Source organism: Callithrix jacchus, chromosome 3 (assembly GCF_049354715.1).
Source record: "Callithrix jacchus isolate 240 chromosome 3, calJac240_pri, whole genome shotgun sequence".
NCBI lineage: Eukaryota > Metazoa > Chordata > Mammalia > Primates > Cebidae > Callithrix > Callithrix jacchus.
This window is the reverse complement of record NC_133504.1, coordinates 37581401-37607559: the sequence shown is the minus strand read 5'-3', so window position 1 is coordinate 37607559 and position 26159 is coordinate 37581401. Positions and strand designations below refer to the sequence as shown.

The window sequence follows — 26159 nt, the reverse complement described above, 5'->3', positions numbered from 1 at the left end:
CCCAGACCATTTTATTTTTTTTTTTATGTACACATTCACAAGTACAATCAAAAGTTGAAAAGGAATACACAGTGAAATTTTTTTTGTCCACCCAACTACCAAAATTCAAGAAGTTTAGTGCTACCATTTTCTGTGATTATACAGCAAATATGTATATGTATATGTATCACCTACTTGCCTCTCATTTTTGCACTGTTTTATACTTTGCTTCTTCCAGTTAACACTATGTCTTGACAATATCTCATGTCATAACATAAATATTTCCTCATTCCTTTTTCTGACGTGGTTCAGGTTGAGTGTCATAGTCTATTTAGTGTTGATATAAAGAAAAACCTGAAGCTGAGTAATTTATTTAATTTAATTTTTTTTCTTTTGAGACAAGGTCACTCAAGCTGGAGTGCAGTGGCATGATCACGGATCAATGCAGCCTCTACCTTCCAGGATCAAGCAATCCTTCTGTCTCAGGCTCCCTTGTAGCTGGGACCATGGGCATGTATCATGGTAGTAGCTAATTTTTTTACTTTTTATTTTTTGTGGAGACAGGGTCTCACTTTGTTGCCCAGGCTCATCTTGAACTCCTGGGCTCAAGGATCCACCTGCCTCAGCCCCTCAAAATGCTAGCATTGTAGGCATGAGCCACCGTACCTAGAGGCTGGGTAATTTATAACACACACACACAAAAGGTTTATTTGGCTCATGATTCTGATGTCTGAAAAAGTTCATGATTGTGAATCTGCATCTGGTAAGGGCCACAGGCTGCTTCCACTCATAGAAGAATGGGAAGGGGAGCCGACGTGTGCAGAGATCAAGAGAGAAAGAGGAGGTGCCAGGCCCTTTTTAACAACTAGCTCTTGTGGGAACCAAGAGAGTGAAAATTGATTCACTCCTCCCCCTGGGAGGTTGGGGGGATTAATCCATTCATGAGGGATCCACTGCAAGGCCCAAACACTTTACATTAGGCCCCACCTCTAACATTGGGAATCAAATGTCAACATGGGGTTTAGTGGAACAAACTTCCAAACCATAGCATTGAGTATCTCTAAGCCAAAAATCTGAAATCTGAAATGCTCCTAAATTCAAAACTTTTTGAGGGCTCACATGCCACAAGTGGAAAATTCCATGCCTGGCCTCATGTGACAGATTGCAGTCAAAACACAGTCAAAACTTTGTTTCATGCACAGAACTGTTAAAAATAGTGTATAAAATTACCTTCAGGCTATCTGTATAAAGCATACATGAAATATAAATGAATTTTGTGTTTAGACTTGAGTCCCAAGATATCTCATCATGTATATGCAAATATTCCAAAATTCAAAAATATTCAAATCTGAAACATGTCTGTTCCCAAGAATTTTGGATAAGGGATTCTCAACCTGTAGTTGATTGCATAAGTCCATCAAAACAACCCTTATGGATGGAGATTGAGGTTGTTTCCATACCTTCCCTACCATAACAGTATTACAATAAATATCCACATATAGGTATCAATTCACTCATCTGTTTGAGAAATTCTAGCAAGAGGAATTGCTGGTTGTAAAGTATGTATGTGAGCCAAGCACAGAGGCTCAAGACTATAATCCCAACACTTTGGGAGGCTGAGGTGGGCAGATCTCTTGAAACCAGGAGTTCAAGATCAGCCTGGGCAACAGGGCAAAACCCTGTCTCTATATAAAATACAAAAATTAGCCAGGCATGGTGGCACATGCCTGTAGTCCCAGCTACTGGGGAGGTCGAGATGGGAGGATCACTTGAGCCTGGGAGGTCAAGGTTCCAATGGGCCATGCCTCTGCACTGCACCCTGGGCAACAGAGTGAGACCCTGTTTCATAATTAAATTAATTAATTAAATTAAAAAATAAAGTATGTGGGCTTTAATTTTTGATAAATGTTACCAACTGTCTTAGGTAATGGCTACACTAATTTATACTCCCCTAAGCAATGTATGAGAGTACCTATCTCCACTAGACTCTTACCAACAAATGTATTTTTAAACTTTTTGATCTTTGCTAATAACATTCAGTGGAAATGCCTTAGCACTGATGCTCTAAACAGATATTGTCACTAATCTCTATAACAGTAAGTACTATTATTATGATTTTACATATGAAAAAAATTAAGGCTTACAGAGGTTAGGTAACTAGATAAAATCATTCAGAGAAAAGTAGAAGAATCTAGATTGCACTCCTGTTTGTGTCTTAAAACAACTGCTAAACCCAAAGTATTTCCATTAAGAAATACAGTCAAATGGCCTCAAAATGTAAATTGAATTTCTCATAATTACTTTTAATGATTCAAAACTATTCCAGATAGTTCAGCAAGATTTTACAACCTCTTCATGTCCTTATCAGTATAATCACCACTGAACAATAGCTATGTGTCCTCGTTTAAAAAGCAGCCTAGTAAATAGATGCCAGGTGAACTGCCTATAATGGTCTCATATGACATCACCAATTTGAAAATTGTATTCCATCCCCCAAAGCTTCAGCCCTCATTCTCCACACTCAGTGGCTCTGTCTCAGTTAGTTAAGCACAGATGGATAAAATGATACAATTTAAGTAAAACTTCATTAAGCCTAGAATGCTGAAATCACAACCTTCTGGAAATCTTAAAGATAACATGAGGATTGCAAGATGATTATCCACAGTTCAAGATGATTGGCAAATATAAGGTGTGATCTTCATCAAATGGAGATAGCATCAGTCTGTAAAACAAACAACCAAAAACTATGAGACTATTCTTTGCCACCCTTTGACAGTATTGGAGAGAATGTGCGTGGGGTGGAGAACTAATTATATCAGAATCATGTGCTCACAACATCTCAAGCTACAATTTGGAGACATTATCCATGCGTTTTCTGGGTGTGGGCTTCCAGCTCTTTACAGGTTTGACTTGTTTGCAGCTCTTAGTGGCATGCAGAAGGGCTCTGCCAGAACAGGTTTCACAAAGAGAAAATGCTGGTACCTCAACTTCAGCTCACAACCACTCAATTGTGCCTTTCATTCTGCATTTCATGTCAATGGAGAAAACAGTGGCGTATCCAATAACTGGTACGGTGACAAATGGGTGGCCATATGGGAAAAAAATTAAAGTTAGAAGTCTATTTCACACCTTGTACTAAAATGAATTCCAGATAGATAAAAAGATATAAATATGTTTAAAAGCTTGATGGAAAAAAAAAAAATATATATATATGTCGCAGGTGAGAGAGGACTTTTATAGTATAATACTCAGAACACATAAAAGAAAATACAAATAAATTAGACTTCCAATTAAAAAAATTCAGCATAGAAAAACCATAAATAAAGTCAAAGACAAACGACAAACTAGGAAAATTTTATTCCAACTCATATTACAGACCAAGTGCTTATTTCCCTAATGTACAAAGAGCTTCTACAAATAAGAGAAACACCAATATCCTTAGAAAAGTGAGCCTGGGATATGAGTTTACAGTTTTCAGACATGGAAATACAAATGGCTCTCAAACTCCCTCAGAAGGATTGCTAATTAAAACTACATGGTGACTGTCAAAAATTCAACAGTTAGTAGCTTCAACTGGTCAATCTATGGGGGAAACTTACGTGCTCATACATTAATGAGCATGGTAATAGTAATCTGGCAATATTTATCAAAACACAAATGCTGGCAGAGAATGGGAAGATTGAGGAAAGGATAAAAAGTAAAACAAACACAAACGCTATGCCTATTGATGCCTCACTTGTACTTTTAGGGGGAATGCAGTTTTAAAGAGGGTGGTTGGGAAAGGACAAACCCTGAAGAAAGTGAAGAAGGTTCAGGGAAGGACAGCCCAAGCAGAACACCAAATACTAAGGCCTGAGTTGAGAACAGCACACGGCCTGTGCTAGAAACAAGAGTAGCTGGAGTGGAATAAGGGAAGAAGGAGAATATTGGCAGGTATGTCAGGGAAATATTAGTAAGGCAGGACGCGGAAGGTCTACTAAGTCATTTTAAAGGCTTTGGCTTTTACTCTAAGCAGATAGAAAATCACTGGGGCATTTTGAGCAGAGGAGTGACCTCAGGTAACCTACATTTGTAAAAGAGCACTTTGCTGCTGTGATAAGAACAAAGGAGAGAACAATTAGGAGGCTTTGGTATGAGGCAAGAGGTGGCAGTGGACTGTATCAAGATGACAGTAGTAGAGGTGGTGAGAAAGGACCAGATTTAGGATAGGTTTTGAAAGCAGTCAGCTGAATTTGCTGACAGATTAGATATAGGTCGAGAGAAAAAAAGAGTCTAGAATGACTGTAGGATTTTTGGCCTGAAAAACTGGAAAGACAGAGTTGACACCAACTGAAATGAAGCACACTACAAGAGGAGCAGATTTGGAAGGAAGTCAGGTATTAAATGATTAATGTGATCAATCTGAGATGCTTGTTAGAAATGGTTTGGTTATATGAATTCTGATTTCTTGGGTGAGATCCAGGCTGAAGCTACATATTAAGAAGTCAGCCTGTATAGGAGCCAGGCATGGTGGCTCATGCCTGTAATCCCAGCACTTTGGGAGGCAGGAGTTCAAGACCAGCCGGGGAAACATGACAAAACTCCATCTCTACAAAAAATACAAAAATTAGTCAGGTGTGGTGGCACTCACCTGTGGTCCCAGCTACTTGGGAGGCTGAGGTGGGAGGATCATCTGAGTTTGGAAAGTTGAAGCTGCAGCGAGTCCCGCGATCATGCCACTGCACTCCAGCCTGGGTGACAGAGTAAGACCCTGTCTCAAAACAAAAACAACAACAAAACACCAAAATCAGAATTCAGCATGTATAAATAGTTATTAAAGCCTGAGAACTAGATGATGAGGTCACCATGGAATCAATGCAGATGGAGAGGAAAAGAGAATAAAAACTAATCTGAGAGCATGCCAACATTTAGAGGTAGGACTCATAAAGAGGAACCGGCAGGAAAAGAGATTGACAGGGGGTAAAAAATGAGGTAAAAGTAAAACAACAAAGTGTGGTGTCATATAAGTCTAACAATAATGAAACTCAGCAATGTGGAGAAAGTGATCAATAGTGTCAAATACTGCTGATGGATCGAGGAAGACAAGGGTTGAGGACAGACCATTAGATTTAGCAATGCAGGTCACTAACAAACTTGAAAACACACATAGCTTTAGAGAGAGCAACAGTCGAGGCTGCAGGAAGAGGAAGATGATAACCTTTGCTCCCCATTATAAAGGTCACAGCTGACATTCCTATAATGAAACACAGGTTAACAGGAGAAAAACATAACAGATTCATATAATCAAAGTTTTACATGACACAAGAGCCTTCAGAAATGAAGCCCTAAAGACATGGGAAAACTATTTTCATTGTAGATTCAACAAAGAATGGACAGCCATGTAGAAATGAGATTAGACCAAAGTGTATGCTCTAATAGTAACAGACTAAGAGAGGATATTGAACAAGGCCTGTCTGTTCAGATTCTTCTTGGCCTCTCTGCATAATGTTTCTTCCTCTTGGTGTGGGGCAGGACCCCTCTGGAGCAAGAATCTTCCAGGAAGGAGACAGAAGGAGGAAAGGAGAGAGTAACCTTTCTAGGTTTTATGGCTTGCTATTGGGGACAGGAGTTCTCATTTCTGTGAACCACTTTGGGGAAGAGAATTCTGGTTTCCATGACTTGCTTTTAGGGAAAAACCGGGGTGAGAGACAGGAGAATAGAAGAACATCAGAAAACCTTGCTTCTGAAGCCTTCAAATCTCCTTTCATTCAAAATATATAGCATGACAAAATGCCATACTTCGGGGATATCCTGTTCTGAGTCCCCACACGGTGAAAGCATGACTGGAATGAAGTCAAGAGAGGAGGGAATCAAGTGTCTAGATATAACTACCAATTCACAGGAAATATAGAAGAATGATGAACATGTTAAACAAAACCATGAGGCTGCAAGCAGCCGAATCCAGAATGTAGGAACTTCTACAGGAAAAATGATCTGGTTTTTTTTTTTTTTTTTTGAAACAAATCATATAAATGGCATGAAAACATGGGGGAGGAATACTGTTAGAGATGACAAAATACTTAATAAATGTATCAGCCAAACACAATGTGTTTAAAGGCTGATTTGAGCAAATCTATATTAAAAAGAGGTTTTTGAAACAATCTAGGAAATTTAAAACCTCGTTGCATATTTATTTAGATTTGTTAGATATGATAACTGCTGTTGTGACTGACATTTTAAAAAGTCATTATCTGTTAGAGATGTGTATTGTAGTATTTACAGGTAAAATAATATGATGTCTGGGATTTGCTATGAAATACTTCAGAACACAGACAAAGGCAAGGTTGTCAGAATAAAAATAATCTCAGCACCTTGGGAGGCCAAGGCAGGTGGATCACGAGGTCAAGAGATCGAGACCATCCTGGTCAACATTGTGAAACACCATCCTACTAAAAATACAAAAATTAGCTGGGCATGGTGGTGCGCGCCTGTAGTCCCAGCTACTCGGGAGGCTGAGGCAGGAGAATTGCTTGAACCCAGGAGGCGGAGGTTGCGGTGAGCCGAGATCACGCCATTGCACTCCAGTCTGGGTAACAAGAGCGAAACTTGGTCTCAAAAAAAATGATTCTTTGAAGATGAGACCCGATGACCTGAAATGGTCACTTCTGACTGTTGCTTGAAGTAGAAATAAACATCTGTGTGGAGATGTACATATCATGTAGATATAACAGAGGAAACAGCCACTGGTAGAGGGGGCTGCACGGGAAGTGCTCATCTAGGGGAGATTCAGGTTTGGGATCCAGCAAGGCAGAGAAAACAACCTTCACAGAGCTGGTGGAGAGGCTGTAGGAGCTTTGCTGAGGACAAAGCAAGCATTAGAGTGAGCACAGGAAATGTTTTGAGAGTAGAGGAGGGAGAGTGTTTTGAGAGTAGAGAAGGGAAGAGAAGGAGATTACACAGCCACGTGGGGACTGGAGTAAGGGAGGGTGCTCTGGGAGTCCATGGCTTCTTGTAGCATTGATGTAAACAGGGAAAAAGGGATAATGTGAATGATCCTGATGGTTGCAGGTAGATCATGTTGGCAAGGCTGTGAGTATTTGGGGTGGGGAGGAGTGAGGCCTTTCCAGAAATTCTGAGGCCTCCTCTTTTCTTCACACTGAAGTGGGATGACAGCAGTCTGAATGCCAGCACAGGGTAAGAGAAACAGCTGTCATCTGTCAAGGACATATCTCTCTTGAAGAAACATAGGACTCTCCTCAGATTTCTGGGTTAAAGCTTCTGATGTTTACTAGAGGTTTCTTTCCAGCCTCCTGTTGGGACAAAGTAACAACGAAGCCCACGGGATGAGCAACACAAGATAGGTTCTTTCCCAGCACTCAGGCTCTGCTCACTAAGTCATGGCAGGAGTCCCTTAGGAGTGGGGAGAAATTCCTGTCCAAATGGATTCCTGCTGCCTGCAGAGTCATCTTCTGCTTTCAGTCTCTAACTTCAGAATGGAGGGTCTGTTCTTTGCTAGGGTAACCTTCCTAAGGTCTCAAAAACGTACCTTCCATTCCCCTTCACACATACACATGCATTTATGCATGTAAGTGTGCACACGTGAGCAGAGAATTCGAGCCCACTTCCTAGCTGATGGCCAACATCTACAAAGGTGGTATGAAATGAAAGAAGGATTGGCACACTGCAGTGATGATGTTCATCTAGACAACTAAGTGTTAGGGGATGAGACTATAGAAGAAATGTACAGAAGAGCCCCGTCAAAAATCCCTTCACTACCCCACATACCAACTAGTCTTTGGGTTTAACACATTTCTTATTTAAAAGGCAGTTTAAATCTGTGACATTTAGAAGGCATACATCCTTTTTAAAAGAACACTTTGGTTTATTCTTGTATCATTCCATGGAAATAATATTTCAAAGGGCCTCACGGTTAGAAAAAGTTGACTTTTTTTTTCTCAAAGTTTGAAGAAATTAGAAGCATATATTTATCTCCTCTGGATCTTCTCTGAGAGAATCCATGTTGTGAGAATTTGTCTAACATCCAAGTCATTTTTTTTTTCTCTTTGGATTTGCCCTATGGAATAACTAAGCCACATTTATTATCCATTTGTGAGGGATTATAATTCTTTTGAGGCTTTTCCTGGCAAATCCCCCAGATTCTTCCTGTTGCATTTCTAGTTTATGAATCAAGCCTTTCATTTATTTATTTATTCAACAAGTATTTCTTTCCTTAGCAACCAGTCTAGCATGGCTTTATCCTAGGCACTTACGAGGTTATAAGGGCAATCCATTCCCAATCCCTCAAGAGTTTACAGTCTATTTGGGAATGACAAGAAAGAAAGAGAGAGAAAAGAAAAAAGGAAGGAATCAAGAAAGAGAGAAGAAAAAAATACATGTAAAGTAATTAAAATACATGTGATCATAAATTCAAAAAGAAATATGTGAAATCCATGAAAACTATAAACCATTATTGTGAGACAAGAGAAAAAGCTTATAAAATGGAGAGACTTACTGGGTTCCCGGATGAGAAGAATCATTATAGAATGGTATCAAATATGCTGAAATTAACCTAAAATCTAATTTATTTTAATCAATAAAAATTTAAAATTTAAAAACTTGACGAGTTTAAATTTAAAATTTAAAAACTTGATGAGTTTAAATTTAAAATTTCCAACTCAAAATTTAAAAACTTGATGAGTCAATCAAATAACTACTAGGAAAGATATTTAGGAGCCAAAAAAAATTTCTTTGAAAGAGAAGAGCCAGCAATCCTGCTTGTAGGTATATATTCAAAAGAACTGACATCAGTATGTTGAAAAGATGTCTGCACTCCCATGTTCATTGCAGCACTATTCACAATAGCCAAGATATGGAATCAATCTAAGTGTTCATCAATAGAATGGATAAAGAAAATGTGGTACATATACACAATGGAATACTATTCAGCCTTAAAGAAAGAAGGAAATTTTGTCATTTACAACCTAGATAAACCTGGATGGAGGACATTATGCAAGTGAAATAAGCCAGGCACAAAGAGACAAATTCCACCTGTTCTCATGTTTATGAGGAATCTAAAAAAGTGGAACTCATAGAAACCAGGAGTAGTTACCAGGGATTGGGGGTAGAATGTTGGATGGGGACAGGGAGATGTTGACTAAAGGGTACAAAGTTTCACATAGGAGGAATAAGTAAGTTTTCAAGATGTATTGCACACACAGTTACTACTACTAAGAATAATGTATTGTATATTTCAAAATTGCAAAAAAATTTTTAAATGCTATCACTACAAAAAAATAAGTATATGAGGTGATGGATAAATTTGACATAATCATTCCATAATGCATACAAATATCAAAACACCACATAGTGCCCCATGAATATATACAATTATTGTCAATTAAAAACAAAAATTTGAATTAGAAAACAGGAAAAAAATGGCAAAGAGTAAGTGAAAAATTTGCCCTAACAGATATCAAAAATACCTTATAAGCCTATAATTATTAAAGCATTACAACAACTGTTTAAAAAAGACTCAAAAAAGAACAGAAAATCTGCTTAAAATCAATTGGAAGTTAATGCTTTTAATGAGGAGTTTTCATATGCTGGATACTAATCTAATTTTTGATGATAGACCATGGTATTTTTTTCAGTTTTCAATTTTTAATTTTTGTAGATACTTAGGTGTATATATTTATGGGGTAATGAGATGCTTTTTTTTTTGAGATAGAGTTTCACTCATCACCCAGGCTGGAGTGCAATGGCATGATCTCAGCTCACTGCAACCTCTTCCTCCCAGGTTCAAATGATTCTACTGTCTCAGCCTCCCGAGTAGCTGGGATTACAGGTGTCTACCAGCACATCAGGCTAATTTTTGTGTTTTTAGTAGAGATGAGGTTTTACCATGTTGGCTAGGCTGGTCTCAAATTCCTGACCTCAGGTGATCTACCCACCTCAGCCTCTCAAAGTGCTGGGATTACAGGTGTTTTGAGTCACCACGCCCAGCTGAGATACATTTGTATACTAGTCAATGAATAATAATCACATTAGAGTAAATGGGGAGAATATGGTGATTTTTAAAATATATTTTGGAACAAAAAAATTACAATTATATGCTGCTACAAACTCCTGCCATTTTCACCTACTTATTTATGTGGACAATGTTTATTAACATTTCCAACTATTAAAATTAAAAATATAAATTAATATTGAACCTGTTTCATTCTTGTGGTGTAATCTTTATTCATAAGCGTGAATAAATTAAATTTAGCTCCATCTCTCATTGAGAACAATGCAATTTTGTTTATGTTTAAGAATTACAAATTTGAGGCCAGCCTATAATCCCAGCACTTTGGGAGGCTGAGGCAGGAGGATCGCTTGAGCCCAGGAGTTTGAGACCAGCCTGGGCAACATACTGAGATCTCATCTCTAAAAGAATATATTTTTTAAAGTTAGATGTGACGGTGCACACCTGTTGTCCCAGCTACTCGGGAGGCTGAGGTGGTAGAATTACATGAACCCAGGAGTTCAAGGCTGCAATGAACTATGATTGCACTACTGCACTCCAGCCTGGGAGAGAGAGCAAGAAAAAAAAAGTCGGGGGGATACTACTACTACTTCTTTCAGAGGGTTGTTGCTGGGGTTAAAGGAAATATGAGATACACACAAGAAAAATGCTTAGAACAAGGCCTGAGATACAGTAAGTGCGATGCATGGGATTGCTGTTACTTTTAAGAAATGGTATACCACACCTAAGAATGTCAGAGATGACATATGAATGAGGGGCCTCTGATATGTGAATTAGTACATAATCAGCTTAAATGCTAATAATGGTCATGCTATATGTTACTGTTTGTTCAACAAATATTAACTTGTCACTTGCCTCGTTTGTACTTTTCTACATGATATATCTTCTTTTAAAAATGTTTTATACTTTTCATTTCCACAAAAAAAGTTAATTTCTGAAATTTCTTAATGTATTAGGGTTTATAAAAAAATGAATCAAAATTTAATACCTTCCATTTTGGATTTCATGCCAAAAATAAAATCACATTTTGCTATGTATCCAAATCACATCTTACTAACTCCTATAATCTTTTACAAAGACAAAAACAAATTCTTAAAGGTTGAAAAAAGCTGAGCATAATGGAACATGCCTGTAATCTCAGCTACTTGGGAAGCTGAGGCAGGAGGGTTGCTTAGTCCAGGGATTTGAGACCAGCCTGGGCAATATGGCAAGACCTAGTCGCCATTAAATTTTCTTTTTTAAGTGTTGAAAATGATTGGGAGAGACTGGCTTGCATCATAAAATTACTAAAATGTTGACTAAATGTATGCAATTGGCAAAATATCTGCATTAAACTTTTCTAGTTGGACTGTAGTACTTTTTAATTTTTTTATTTTTGAGACGGAGGCTGGCTATGTTGCCAGGCTGGAGTGCATTGGTGCGATCTCGGCTCACTGCAACTTCCACCTCCCGGGTTCAAGCAATTCTCCTGCCTCAGACTCCCGTGTAGCTGGGACTACAGGTGTGCGCCACCATGCCCAGCTAATTTTTATATTTTTTAGTAGAGACGGGGTTTCACCATGTTGGTCAGGATGGTCTCCATCTCTTGACCTCATGATCCACCTGCCTCCGCCTCACAAAGTGCTGGGATTACAGGTGTGAGCCACTGGGGCTGTAGTACTTTTTTTGTTTGTTTTTTGAGACGGAGTTTCACTCTTGTTACCCAGACTGGAGTGCAATGGCATGATCTCGGCTAACCACAACCTCCGCCTCCTGGGTTCAGGCAATCCTCCTGCCTCAGCCTCCTGAGTAGCTGGGATTACAGGCACGTGCCACCATGCCCAGCTAATTTTTTGTATTTTTAGTAGAGACGGGGTTTTACCATGTTGACCAGGATGGTCTCGATCTGTCGACCTCGTGATCCACCCGCCTTGGCCTCCCAAAGTGCTGGGATTACAGGCATGAGCCACTGCGCCCGATGGCTGTAGACTTTTAAGTGACAGTTATAACCATTTAAAATATTACTGAATAACCACATATGAACATTTTTTTCAACTGAATATAATTTAGCTACAGGGTTGGTCAACATCATGGTAGGTAACAATGGATTCTTCCTAACTTTTTCAAACCCCTAGATTTCTAATCAACATATTGCAAGTAGTAATGCACTGGTATTCACCATAGCAATATATTAAGCAATGGACTGAAAATTTAGCCAATGCTTTCTAGTCTGCATCATTTAATGAATTTTAAGAGTTTACTTCAGTATAACAATAATTAGCTCTGCTTTTGATCTTAAATAATTAATGGAATCTCAATTATTCTTGGATAAAGGCAGGCAAACAGGAGGCAGAGAACAGTAATTTTTAAATTTGTTTAGGTTTGAGCCATCATAAGAGAATTTGAAAAATTATGAACTCTCTTCAAAAAGCTGCACATTCCTACAATACTTTGTAGGGTTGAGGGATCTGAGTGCTGTTTCTCAAAGTATCATCCATAGACCATCTGCTTCCAGATTTCTTGAGGTTCTAGTTAAAAGTTCAGATTCCTGAGCACCACTACAGATTTACCAGATTGGCCCAGAAATAGGATTTTTAACAATGTCCACAGATGAGATTATTTTAAGATAGACTGTACTTTTTTTTTTAATCAAGCAAGAATGCACAAATAGCACATTCATGTGTAACATTTTAAAAGTCAAATAGTACTAGAAGGATTGTACTTTAAAAAAAAAACAATAGTCAAGCTGGGTGCAGTAACTCATGCCTGTAATACCAAGGCAAGAGGATCGCTTGAACCCAGGAGTTTGAGACCAGCTTGGGCAATATACTGACACCCTGTTTTTACCAAAACATTTTAAAAATTAGCAGGGTGTGGTGGTATGTGCCTGTGGATCCAGCTACTTGGAAGGCTGAGGGGGCAGGATCACTTGAGCCCTGGAGGTCGAGGCTGCAGTGAGGCATGATTGCGCCATTGCACTCCATCCTGGGAGGTAGAGCAACACCCTGTCTTAAAAACAAAGTAAAAAACAAGTCTCCTATTGCAACCTTTCCCATACCCAATCCCAGCCCTACAGGTTACCACTCTCAACTTTTCTAGCTAATTTTTCTGATATTTTTACCCCATATCTTTAAAAAAAATTTATATGCTCATATCACTATATAGTGATCAGCCAATTGTATTCCTTGTCCACTGACTTCCCGCCGTGGTGAATAAACACTAGGATCTTGCTACCCTATACTAACTTCACTTTCTTACCCCCATGTCCCCCTATAGTTGTATATAATTTTTGATAAATCAATAATTAACATTAATCATTAAGACAATGTGTTGCTCAGAGCCAGATAATGCATTGCAACCTCTTTTTGTGCATAAGCTTTCATTTTGTTCTGAAATTAGTAACTGCCTCATTGCATCGTTGGGTTTCCCATTTACCTACTGTTAATTTTTTCCCAGTGTTCCAGTATCTTTGCATATGCTTACCAATGATTTTTTTTTTTTTTTTTTTTGAGACAGAGTCTTGATCTGTCATCACCAGGCTGAAGTGCAGTGGTACGATCTCGGCTCACTGCAATCTCCACCTCCCGTGTTCAAGCAATTCTCCTGCCTCAGCCTCCCGAGTAGCTGGGATTACAGGCGTGCACCACCACACTCAGCTAAGTTTTTGTATTTTTAGTAGAGACGGGGTTTCACCACGTTGGCCAGGATGGTCTTGTTCTCCTGACCTCATGATCCGCCCGCCTTGGCCTCCCAAAGTGCTGGGGTTACAGGCATGAGCCACCACACCCAGGAGTTTTTTTTTTTTTTGAGACACAGTCTCACTCTGTGGCCCAGGATGAAGTCCAGTAGCACGATCTCGGCTCACTGCAACCTTGCCTCCTGAGTTCAAGCAACTCTCCTGTCTCAGCCTCTCAAGTAGCACCACCACACATGGCTAATTTTTGTATTTTTAGTAGAGATGGGGTTTCACTAAGTTGGCCAGGCTGGTCTTTAACTCCTGACTTCAAGTGATCCGCCTGCCCTGGCCTCCTAAAGTGCTGGGATTACAGGGGTGAGCTATTGCCCCCAGCCGACAATGATTTTTTTTATGCCTAAACATTAAAGTTCCATTTTTCTGAGCTACCCCTGGTGCCCTCTTCCTTCCCCCTCCTCTCTGGCCTGATTGTTCTGTTTTTCTTTGAGATGGAGTCTTGCTCTATCACCCAAGCTGGAGTACAATGGTGCAATATTGACTCATTGCAACCTCTGCCTCCTGGTCTCAAGTGATTCTCTGGCTAATTTTTGTATTTTTAGAAGAGATGGGGTTTCACCATGTTGGCGGGGCTGGTCTCAAACTCCTGACCTCAAGAAATCCACCCGCCTCAGACTCCCAAAGTGCTGGGATTACAGGCATGAACCACCATGCATGGCCCTGGCCAGATTGTATTTTAGAGATCCTGGGACATCCCTTCCTACACTTTAGGAATTTCCTTATTGCTTTTCTTCATTGCATCTTCTCTCCCATATCTCCCATTTTCTTGTTTTACTTCCCTATCTTGTAACCAGCTTTATAAGAAAGGATGCACAGATGGTGTAATGTTTAACACCTCGTACATTTCAAAATGAGTATTCTCTACGACTTGATTTATAGTTTACTTTGGTAAAGGATTTTAGGCTAAAAAGTTTTCCCTCTGAATTTTTCAGGTTGCACTCCATTATCTTCAATTATCAAAGGTGGCTAGTGACAACTCTAATGCTTTTCTGAGTCCTGTTCCATTTTTTTGTGATCAGCTTTTTCTCTCTGAAAGATTATAGAATTATTTTTTCTTATCCGAGACGTTCTGAAATTTGATGATGATATGCCCTCAAAGTGTTTTGTTTTTAAATTGTTCTGGGTGGGGACTATCAATATGGGGACCTCTATCCTTCAGTTCTGGGAAATTTTCTTCTATTATTTCTTTTTTTTTTTTTTTTTTTTTTTTTGAGACGGAGTTTCGCTCTTGTTACCCAGTCTGGAGTGCAATGGCACAATCTCAGCTCACCACAACCTCCGCCTCCTGGGTTCAGGCAATTCTCCTGCCTCAGCCTCCTGAGTAGCTGGGATTACAGGCACACACCACCATGCCCAGCTAATTTTTGCATTTTTAGTAGAGATGGGGTTTCACCATGTTGACCAGGATGGTCTCCATCTTTTGACCTTGTGATCCACCCGCCTCAGCCTCCCAAAGTGCTGGGATTACAGGCGTGAGCCGATAATTTCTTCCCCCTCTTTTTTCTGATGTTTCTGAAACTCCTATTTTGTTCACATCACTGTATATTCAATTTTCAGAGCTCTTTTTGTTTTTCATGGCATCCAATTTGTTTTATAGACATATCTTTTTATCTCTTTGACATTAATCAATTATAGGATTTTTTTTTTTTTTGAGATTGAGTTTTGCATTGTTGCCCAGGCTGGAGTGCAGTGGTGCAATCTCAGCTCACTGCAACTTCCACCTCCTGGGTTCAAGCAATTCTTGTGCCTCAACCTCCCGAGTAGCTGGGATTGTAGGTGTGCACCACCACTCCCGGCTAATTTTTGTATTTTTCATAGAGATGGGCTTCACCATGTTGGCCAGGCTGGTTTCCAACTCCTGGCCTCGTGATCTACCCTCCTCAGCTTCCCAAAGTGCTGAGATTAACAGGTGTGAGCTATCATGCCCAGCCTGTTATAGTTTTTTATGAAGTTGCCTTCTCCTTGCACTGTCTCTACTCCTCCAGTTCCCTCTGAGTTCTGACTATGTGTTTTCCTTACCATTTGGGAGGTATTCATCAAATGTCTAGTGACTCTTGGATTATCCTTCATATTTAAGAATGACAACCCCAAACACTTGATTTGAAGTTCTCTGTGTGGAGTACTGATTTATGAGGTTCACAAGTAGATGCTCCAGCAGTGAAACATTTCTTCACTGGACTTTCCCAACTGTAAAGTCTGTAGAGCTTTTCTTTGCTGCCATTCCACTTCTCCAGAGCTCAGCATTCACTTGATTCTCCTCTTTTGGTCCACTGAGGGACAGTTGTCCAGCCGTGCAGGGTTGGTGCAGAAAGGAACCTGGGTTCAGCCAGGTGTGGTGGCTTATGCCTCTAATTCCAGCACTTTGGGAGACCGAGGTGGGTGGATTACCTGAGGTGAGAAGTTCAGGACCAGCCTGGCCAACATGGTAAAACCCCCACCTCTACTAAAAATACAGAAATCAGCTGGGTGTGGTGGCATATGCCTGTAGTCCCCGTTACTTGGGAGGCTGAGGCAGGAAAATTGTTTGAACCTGGAAGGCAGAGGTTGCAGTGAGCAAACATGGTGCTAATGCATTCCAGTCTGGGCAACAGAGCGAAACTCCATCTCAAAAAAAAAAGGAACCAGGGGTCTTAGATTCTCTCATATTTTGAGCCTACACAACTGATCTCTCCTTTAGTGACACCTCGTATATCCCAAATGCTGACATTTTAAGGGATCTCTGAGAGAAACTGATCCCTATCTTTATACTTAAGGTTTTGACCTCTTACTCTCTGCTAAGTTTATTACTACTTCTTCACCCACTTTCCATCTTCTAAACATGTATCTTTGTCCAAATAATTGTTGAAATCTCTAATTCTGACTCCGTTCTCCCTGTCTTTATTATTGTAGATTAATGTGTTTTTATTCCTCCACTGTCATTTTAGTGGGCTTTGAAGAAGTGAGGGGTGGGGAAGGGAATGCTTGTGGTGAAATCACAATCTGTAAATGGAATTCCTGAGTAATTCTTGTGCAGCACATGCTTGAAGGCCACTGGCTAGAACACAGTTGGTGCTGGAATGACTGAACATTGACTAAATATGTCATGAACTAGATAAATTTAGAAAGAATTAATGATTTAAAAGCAGCAAAAATGATGTTTGTTGAACTACTGACCAAAAGGAGTCTCATCAGAAACCAAAAAAAAAAAAAAAAGCCCTGCCAAATAAGTAACAAGGAAGAAAAAAGGCTCTAAGTATGTTGACTGTACCTATTTCTATCTATCCAGGTTGTGGAATAAATACATTATTATATTCATCTTTGTACTTTTCTGCATTTTCTAAATTTTATGCAGTGTGCATGACTGTGTGTATGACAGAGTGTCTGCACCTCCCTCAACGCCTCACCTCTGGAGGTAAAATAAAGTCCACAGAGTCTGAAACATATACATTAATTCAGCAAGCTTTTATTGAGTGCCTAGGCCAAAGTAAAATACCACAGAAGCATTAAGAAATTGGTAAATGTAAATATTTTCTCACCTTTTTTCTTTTGAAACAGGTTATCACTCTGTCACTCAGGCTGGAGTGCAGTAGCATGATCTCATCTCCTTACAACCTCAACCTCCTGGGGTCAACTGATCCACATCACCACGTCTGCTTAATTTTTGTATTTTTTTCATAGACACAGGGTTTCGCCATGTTGCCCAGGCTGATCTTGAACTCCTGGTCTCAAGTGATCTGCCACCTCAGCCTCCCAAAGCACTGGGATTATCAGATAACAGGCATGAGCCAGGGCACTTGGCAGCTAAATATTTTCTGAATCAGAACTTGAAAAACTATTAAAAAAAAAAAAAAAGTTTGGGTTGGGAGAAGAAAGTGTCTTGGGAGCAATTTTTTAAAACTGAGAAGGCATGATGTCATATGAACCTATTGACATTCGTTTAAAAAAACGTATTCAGGGCTGGGCATGGTGGCTCATGCTTATAATCCCAGCACTTTGGGAGGTCGAGATGGGCAAATCATCTGAGGTCAGGAGTTCCAGATAAGCCTGGCCAACATGGAGAAATCCTGTCTCTACTAAAAATACAAAAATTAGCCAGGCATGGTAGCACACACCTGTAAACCTTACTCGAGAGGCTAAGGCATGAGAATTGTTTGAACCCAGGGGGTGGAGGTTGCAGTGAGCCAATATCATGCCACTGCACTCCAGCTGGGACAACAGAGTGAGACCCATTTCAAAAAAGAAATGTATGCAGTGCCTAATATCTCACGGAATCTATGCATGGAGTTAGATATGCAAAAATCCATAGTCCCTGTCTCATCCCTTGAGAAAGAATCCATAGTTAAGATGTAGTAGGCTCTTGAAAAATAACTCGGCAAAAATACAGTTGTCTGCATTTTGTAATTTATAAATCAATGTATGTGCAGCCAGTTCTCGTGGTTGTTTGGCCAACAGTCATTTTCCCCACTCTCCCTCTCTTCTTGAGACTTGGTTTTATTCTAGTATCACTCCACCGGGTGACTCAGGGAATAGTCTTATTAGTCAAAGACAATCATAATAACACCACACCCCCCTGCCAGTGATTAGATGCTGCAGAGCTTCTGAGAAAATGAAACACACAGGGAGAGACCAGCCCCATCTCCTGCTGGATATAGTTGCACCTGCACATAGTCCCCGGAAGTGTGGTGGCCATCTTGGTGCTAGCCTGAGGAGAAATTTAACACACAGAAAAGATCAGAGGCTGGGCGCGGTGGCTCAAGCCTGTAATCCCAGCACTTTGGGAGGCCGAGGCCGGTGGATCACAAGGTCAAGAGATGGAGATCATCCTGTTCAACACGGTGAAACCCCGTCTCTACTAAAAATACAAAAAATTAGCTGGGCATGGTGGCGCGCGCCTGTAGTCCCAGCTACTCCGGAGGCTGAGGCAGGAGAATTGCCTGAATCCAGGAGGCGGAGGCTGCAGTGAGCCGAGATCGTGCCATTGCACTCCAGCCTAGGTAACAAGAGTGAAACTTCATCTCAAAAAAAAAAAAAAGAAGAAAGAAAAGAGCAGAGCCAAGGTAATCCCAGAGAAGCAAAGGTAGTTATAGCATGCCATGACTGGCACCTGTCCTACTTTTAGACCTAATATTTTATGGGGTAAAATACCCTTTTATTGTTTAAGCCACTTTGGGCTGGAGTTTCTATCATTTGAAGTAAAAGGCAATAACTGATATGGACTGCTTTGTCTCAGGATGGGGATTTGGTATAAAAGGGAGAAGAGAGAGATAGCAGATAGTATTAAATGTTAGGTGATTCAGAAAGACAAAATTCACATTTGGGGTAAGAGAACCAATTTGGTGATGCTGAAGCAAAAGGGCTTTGGGGTTAAGCCAGGTAATCAAAAACAAGTCTAAGTCTCCTATATGATCAGTTTCCTATTGAGGACTTACCACTGAACAGCAATGACCTCTTCTTCCTCCCAAAATAAATAAATGGAAAAAAGGTAAGAAAGTCTTCCTCATCTAGCAGTTTCCATGGAAAAATTCTTTTGTGAGGGTCTAGAGCTTACCACGGTATAGGGATTGTGAACTTCATTCATTTACTGAATTCATTCATTCAGTCAGTCAACAAATACATATCTGAGGAGATACCACGTGCCAGGCATATTAGTCAACAAGTCAGACATAGTGCCTGACCTAGGAATATACATTTAGTGTGGGACAAAGGTGTTATAAATTTATTTATTGGTTAATTAAAAATTATGGTAAGTGCTTTAAAGGAATAGAAAAGGGTGCTATAACAGAAACACTAGGGGCAAGGTTTGAGCCTTCAATTAAGAAAATAGATTGAGGGAATCAGCCAGTCAACATGTGAATAAGTGACATTAAGTTGAGAACTAAAAGATAAATGAGAATGAGTGCCGGGCGCAGTGGCACACACCAGTAATCTCAGTACTTTGGAAGTCTGAGGCCAGTAGATTATTTGAGCTCAAAAGTTTCAGACCAGCCTGAGCAACATGGCAAAACCCTGTCACTACAAATATAAAAAAATTAGCCTGATTTGACAGTGTGTGCCTATTGTCCCAGCTACTTAGGAGGCTGAGGTGGGAGGATTGCCTGAGCCCTGGAAGCAGAGGTTGCAGTGAGCTGAAATCACGCTACTCCTCTCCAGTGATGTGAGATGAATTTGGAGAGGGAGGGACGCAGGGACTCTCTTGGCAAAGCCAAGAATTTTGGATTTTACTAAGTGTGATGAGAAATGCCTAAAAATTTTAAATTAAGGAAGTGACATGAAAAAAAGTTACATTTATAAGTGATCCCTACATCAGCTGCACTAGAGTACATAGGAGTTGGGCAAGAAAGTCACCAATTGCTACTGCCAAAGTCCAGGAGATAAACCAGATAAATGGTGCTTGGACTAGGGTGGTGGCAATGAATAGAGAGATAAATGGATGAGAAATATTTTGGATGATGAGAGAAACAGAAGGGTTACGGATGCTTCCTAAGTTTCAGTTTAAACAAATGTGTAAAAGAAAGGTGCCATTTACTGAGATAGGGAAGATGGCAGAGGAAGCAGGTTTTGGATCAAGCAAAGATCAAGGGTTCAGTGTACGATGCTTTTAAGATATCCCAGTGGATATATCAAGTAGGTAGCTGGTTGTAAAATTCTGAAGAGAGGTCAGGATCAAAGGAAAAAGATTAGGTGTCATCGACAGATGGCATTTAAAGTTGCAGGGATGGATGAGTTTATCTAGGGAGATGAAGAATACAAATTAGAAGAATAGAAGTGAGAGATGAGAAGCCTGAGGAATTTCATACTTTAAAGGATAAGAGAGGCTGGGTGCAGTGGCTCATGCCTACAGTATCCCATCACTTTGGGAAGCTGGGGCATGAGGATCACTTGAGCCCAGGAGTTCTAGACTGGCCTGGGCCACATAGTAAGATACTATCTTTAAAAATAAAAATAAAAAAATTAGCTGGGTGTGGTGGTGAGCACTGGTGGTCCCAGCTACTCAGGAGGCTGAGGCAGGAGGACTGCTTGAATCCAGTAGGTCGAGGTTGCAGTGAGCTGTTTGTGCCACTGCACTCTGGCCTGGACAACAGAGCGAGATCCCATCTCTAAATAAATAAATAAAAGGATGGGAAAGGAAGACCCACCAGTGGAGATAAGGTTAGTTAAAACTAGAAGAGGTCTGCCATACTGAAAGATGAAAGTTTCCAAAAGGAGCAAGTGGTCAATTGAATTGATTGCAGGGAAGAGAAAAATGTCCCTTGATTTCAGCACCAAGGAGGTCACTGATTGCCATTGTAAGGCTGTCAGGGGGATGGAGTTCAGCTGCTAATACCAGAAGCATCAATTTACAGTGAATTAACCCCTATGCCATCAGGGTTCATTAGATTCAATTATAGATTTTGAGGTTTTCTTCCCTGAGAGCTTGTTTGTTTTTAAACAGGGTCTCACTCTGTCACCCAGACTGGAGTGCAATGGCACGATCAAGGCTCACTACAGCCTCAACTTTCCAGGCTCAAGTAATTCTCCCACTTCAGCTTCCTGAGTAGCTGGGACCACAGGCACATACCACCACGCCTAATTTATTTTTAACTTTTTGTAGAAATATAGTCTCACTGTGTTGCTTAGGGTGGTCTTTAACTCCTGGCTAAAGCAATCCTCCTGCCTCAGCCTTTCAGAGTGCTGGGATTACAGGCATGAGCCACTGTGCCTGGCTGGTTCCAAGTGCTTATAAGGATGGCTATTTTGTTATTTTTATTTGTTCTTAGATTCCTACTTTTTCCCCAAAAAAGGTAAATTTCCCTTTTAAAAAATAAAACTCTATCTTGCAAGTCTCACATAGGGTCCACTGGACCTTTTCATAACTTAACAGGATCTTGGTTATTCTGATTTCCTCTAGCTCCAGAAATTTTGCTGTATCACGATCCTAGAAATTATTTCAACATTATTCAGCAATTATTCCCAACTGTACAAAACAAGCTAAAAATAGGAAGGTGGGTGTTATAACAGAAAAACTGGGGACAAAAGTGAAATAAATCATTGCTATTAGATGATTCTTCCATTATCTTACTGTAATTCCCAAAACACTTTACCATCTTTTAATAGGGTAGAAAAAAAATCTGGAGACATTATTTTCATAGTATTTGTTGTTGTTTATTAAAGCTTATGTTGATAAATATCCAGATTTTTTTCATTTTTTCCCATAACGGCCAAGAGAAAATTGATAAAGAAAAACATTTCTGATAATTAGAAAAAGCAGATGTCTAATGCAAAAAGACAGAGTACTCTATACTTTAAAGATGATGGTGTAATTGTATTTATTTATTTTATTATAGAGACAAGATCTTGCTCTGCACTCCCAGGCTGGAGTGCAGTGGTGTGATCACAGCTCACTGCTGCCTCAAACTCCTAGGCTCAAGTGATCCTCCTGCCTCAGCCTCTTGAGTAGGTAGGACTATGGGTGTATACCACCATGCTTGGCTATTTTTTAAAATTTTTGTGGAGAGAGGGTCCCATACTGTTACCCAGACTGGTCTTAAACTCCTGGGCTCAAGCAATCCTCTCACCCAGGCCTCCCAAAGTGCTGGGATTTATTGGTGTGAGCCATCGTGCCTGGCCTGAAACATATAAGTGAAATCTCAGACTATGAGTCTTTAGATGATGATATCCTAGATAAATTTTCTCAAACTCAAGAACTGACAATTCAACAATATATACCTAAGGATAAAAAGGAAATAGGGTATTCTCATCCACTTTGGCATTTAATAGGAATTACTTCCTTATTCAATACTTTGCAACAAGAACCTGAGCCATCCTAAAAAAGTATGACATATTGTCATCTTTTATGATGCTGTGCATCCAATATACTTCATATAGTTTATAAGATAACAAATGATAAAGGCAGATGTATATATACAAAGGTGAAAAGAAGGAAATCTATAAGGACGAGATGAAAAAATTCATTGAATTGCTCATTCTAATTAGTGTTTAAAGATCTAAAAATGAAAATATTTTGCAACTAAGAAACAAAGAAAATATCTATTATCTCTTCAAAAAAAATGATGAGCCATCAAAGTTTTCAAAAGCACTGCTTCTTATTTATTCAAGTGCAAGCAGCACAAAGGTAATAAGTCAGAATCATTAGAGATGTATTTGAGGCCAGGTGTGGTGGCTTATACCTGTAATCCCAGCACTTTGGGAGGCTGAGGCAGGTGAATCACTTGTGGTCAGGAATTCGAGACCAGCCTGGCCAGTATGGTGAACGAAACCCTGTCTCTACTAAAAATACAAAAAATTAGCCAAGCGTGGTGATGGTTGCCTGTAGTCCCAGCTACTCCAGAGGCTAAGGCATGAGAATTGCTTGCACCCAGGAGGCAGAGGTTGCAGTGGGCCGAGATTGTGCCACTGTACTCCAGCCTGGGTGACAGAGTGAGACTGTTTCAAAAAAAAAAAAAATGAATTTGAAACCTGGAATCAATATTTATAAGATGATTGTGTTCCTGATTCATATATGCTGATTGATAAGTAGTCAGCTTTGTTTAAAGAACATTGTTCATTAGGGTAAATATTCCTTCAAATGCAGGAAAAGATAGAATAAAAAACTAGGCTTGCTATATTTAAATTTTTTAAGAATTATTTTTCACTATTCCTTTATTCTTAGTTCTGTAAATGATTTGCAAAATGACTTAACAGTATGAAAAAACAGAACAGGACCATTGGTGATGAGTATTTTCTCTGGCATATTGAGAGATAAACATATCGGTATTATTTTGTCTCATATAACAAGCAATAAAGAGGAGGATAGAAAACATGAACTGGCCTCAGCCTCTTATAGACTGGTCTCTAAGAAAATAGAAATACTATCCCACCTAATGGAGGGTGTCAGCTTAGGGTAGAGAGATTGTGGTCACTAATGCCATCAAGGAACCAGCTCGCTTCTATGTCTCTTTGCCATCTCTGGTCCTGGTTTCATCCTTAGGCTTGTAGCAACAGAGCTGTGGCATTAGACCTAGACATGTAACATCCAAAGGAAGAAAAAAACCTACCTCTCTGCCTCATAAAGAGTGAAGAAACTTTTTCCAGAATTACTCCTTCTCTTCCAGTTCCTTTCCCTCTAGCCTCCTGTTAGGAATAAGGGTGACAGGTATTACTAGGCTACAAATAGTATCAGTGCCAGTCTAACTGCAGAAGCAGAACTAAAACAACCTACAGAATATACACTAATTGAAGAGAACTGTCACCAGGACTCAGAACGGACCAGACTAAGTAAGTCAGCCCTTTACAACTTGCCCTTTCCCATTTTAGTGTTGTTCCGTCATCTCCAAGCATTCAGGAGATTGCCTTATTCCCTGCTCCTTTTGACAGCTGCATACAATAACAGCCAGCTGGTATATTCTCTGAGATAGGGTGAGTGGGAAGAGGTGAATAAGGGAGATGTATGGAACTGGGTGATGGGCCACGTGACCAGTGCTGGAGCTTGAGATTATGACAAGCCTCAAGGATCAGGCAGTGACCAATGGATGATGAGCAAAAGATTCAGTTTTTGTAGAGGCTTTGAATAGCCAGGGGGAAAAAAAAAAAAAGACTGGGAGAGCTGGTTAGAGCTGTATCCCAGAACTTTGTTGGCCAGGATTTTTGTATACTTTAAAAATCCAAAGCAGGAGGTGTGGCCAGAACCAGGATGAGAAAGAATGTGATGCTGAGAGGAGGCAAAGGGAGAAAGAGGGAGAGGGGAAGCATTTTGATTCCTTTTGTCTCCTTTAAGTGAAGTCCTGGCTTTAATAGTTTTAAATATCCAGTCAAAACCAAAATTGAAGATGATGGCTGGAACAGGTTATGATTTTTTTAATTGCCTCTTTTGGATGATCTTGTCTATTTGGACTGTGTTAGAACTACAAGAGTCCCAGGAAGTGAGGAATGAGCCACAATATGTCAAATTCCTCTTCCATATGCAGTTACAAAAGCTGCTAGGCTCACGAGGAGCATGCCGATTTTAGTTTGGAGAATAAAGGACATTTTCTGACCAAGGATGGAGTAAGAAAAGGTGGTGTGTTGCTGGCCATAGTATGGCCTGGGACTGTGTCTGAAAGGTACAACGTATCAGGCCAATACCTTCTATATAGCATAGTGACCAACACTGGCAGCCCTAGGAGGGAAAGGCCTTCGGGAGACAGAAATAGCAATGCTGCCAGTCAGGGTTCTGTGGACACTCTTGCAAAAGGATGATTGCTGATCAGGAGAAACACTTAATCCACCATTTTAACAGTAAAAATCTGAAGGAAACAATGACTAAGTTTCCGTTTCTACCACCTTTCTTTTACCTTTGTGAAATTTCAGCACATTATTCACAGCTGGTTCCCAACCAAGTCCAGAAACTAACACAATTAAAAAAAAAAAGAAAGAAAATGCAAATTAAAATAGGCCCAGATTAGGTATTCTTGATTACTTAGGGTTTTGGAAATACTTTTCTCTTTTTTAGTCTCCAGGAGTCCTCCTCTCAACAAGTGTGAGAGAGCCCAGGGGTGAAGTCACTGTTCACTGCTCATGGAGAAGCTAGAAGAGGCATGGCTGGGATCTTACCAACTTTAGCTCTATTTCCCATCCTCAGAAAAATTCGTGAAGCCAAACGCTGTAAAACATAGATTAAGAAGTTGCTTTGAATCTGGTAACATGTCCTACAGTGGCTGTTTAGAGCCCTGCACCACCAAGGATTAAATCCCAAAGGGGAGTGGAGTGGGGCAGGGCAGGAGAGTGGACTGAAACACCCGAACTCCTCTCTTCCTCAAACCAAGTATCTGCGGTTGATCACAGACCATTATACCGTAATTGTTAAATATGCAATAGGAAAACAATCCCTTCTTATAAAATATTTTAAGTTTCTAAATCTATGTAGTGAGTTCCGTGTGTGTGTGTCTGTATGTGTGTGTGTGTGTGTGTGTGTTTTAAAGGGGGAGCTTAACATTTCAAACGCAACTTCTTATATAACCGCGGTATGGTGGCCCAAGACGCCAAACAGAACAAATGATTTGGATAAACAGTTTAAATTCTGTGAAAGCCTGCAGGAATCTAATCTGGATATGGAAGAAACCTGCCAAAACCCTGTGATGCTGTGTGATTCAAGTCACAGCCCCGCGAAGCGGCCACCGCACGTACCAAGCCCTCTCCCCTAGCACTCGCCTTCAGTGAACCGGCTCTTGTACCTGAACAAAGCGAGGACAAGTTCAGGGGCTTTGTCTTTAAAGAACAAAGATCGGCCTAGCTGCACGCTCCAAGTGCGAAAGAGCGAAGGCTCCGGGGAATCCCCACGCCGCTCGCGGAGCTGCGCCCTGGCGGCTGCCGCCGCCCCCGGGCCCCTTTAAGTGCCGCATCGCCCCCGTCCCGGTCCCCCGCGTGCCGGGAGTCACTGAGCCGTCCGCCCGCTACAGGCCGCGCCACCCGCCTCCCGCCTCCCGCTGGGGTTACGTGAGCCCGGGGCGGGCG

General features: G+C 40.4%; 1 long non-coding RNA gene across 1 annotated transcript; it reads right to left on the bottom strand.

Moving 5' to 3' along the window:
* LOC103791781 (uncharacterized) lies at positions 1-26112 on the bottom strand. Its single transcript, XR_008480010.2, has 6 exons — positions 25880-26112; positions 25260-25308; positions 25001-25054; positions 23726-23801; positions 4610-4729; positions 1-3044 (listed from the first exon to the last, which is right to left on the bottom strand). It is a non-coding gene; the product is annotated as an uncharacterized LOC103791781 (long non-coding RNA).
* Between the last annotated feature and the right edge of the window lie 47 nt (positions 26113-26159).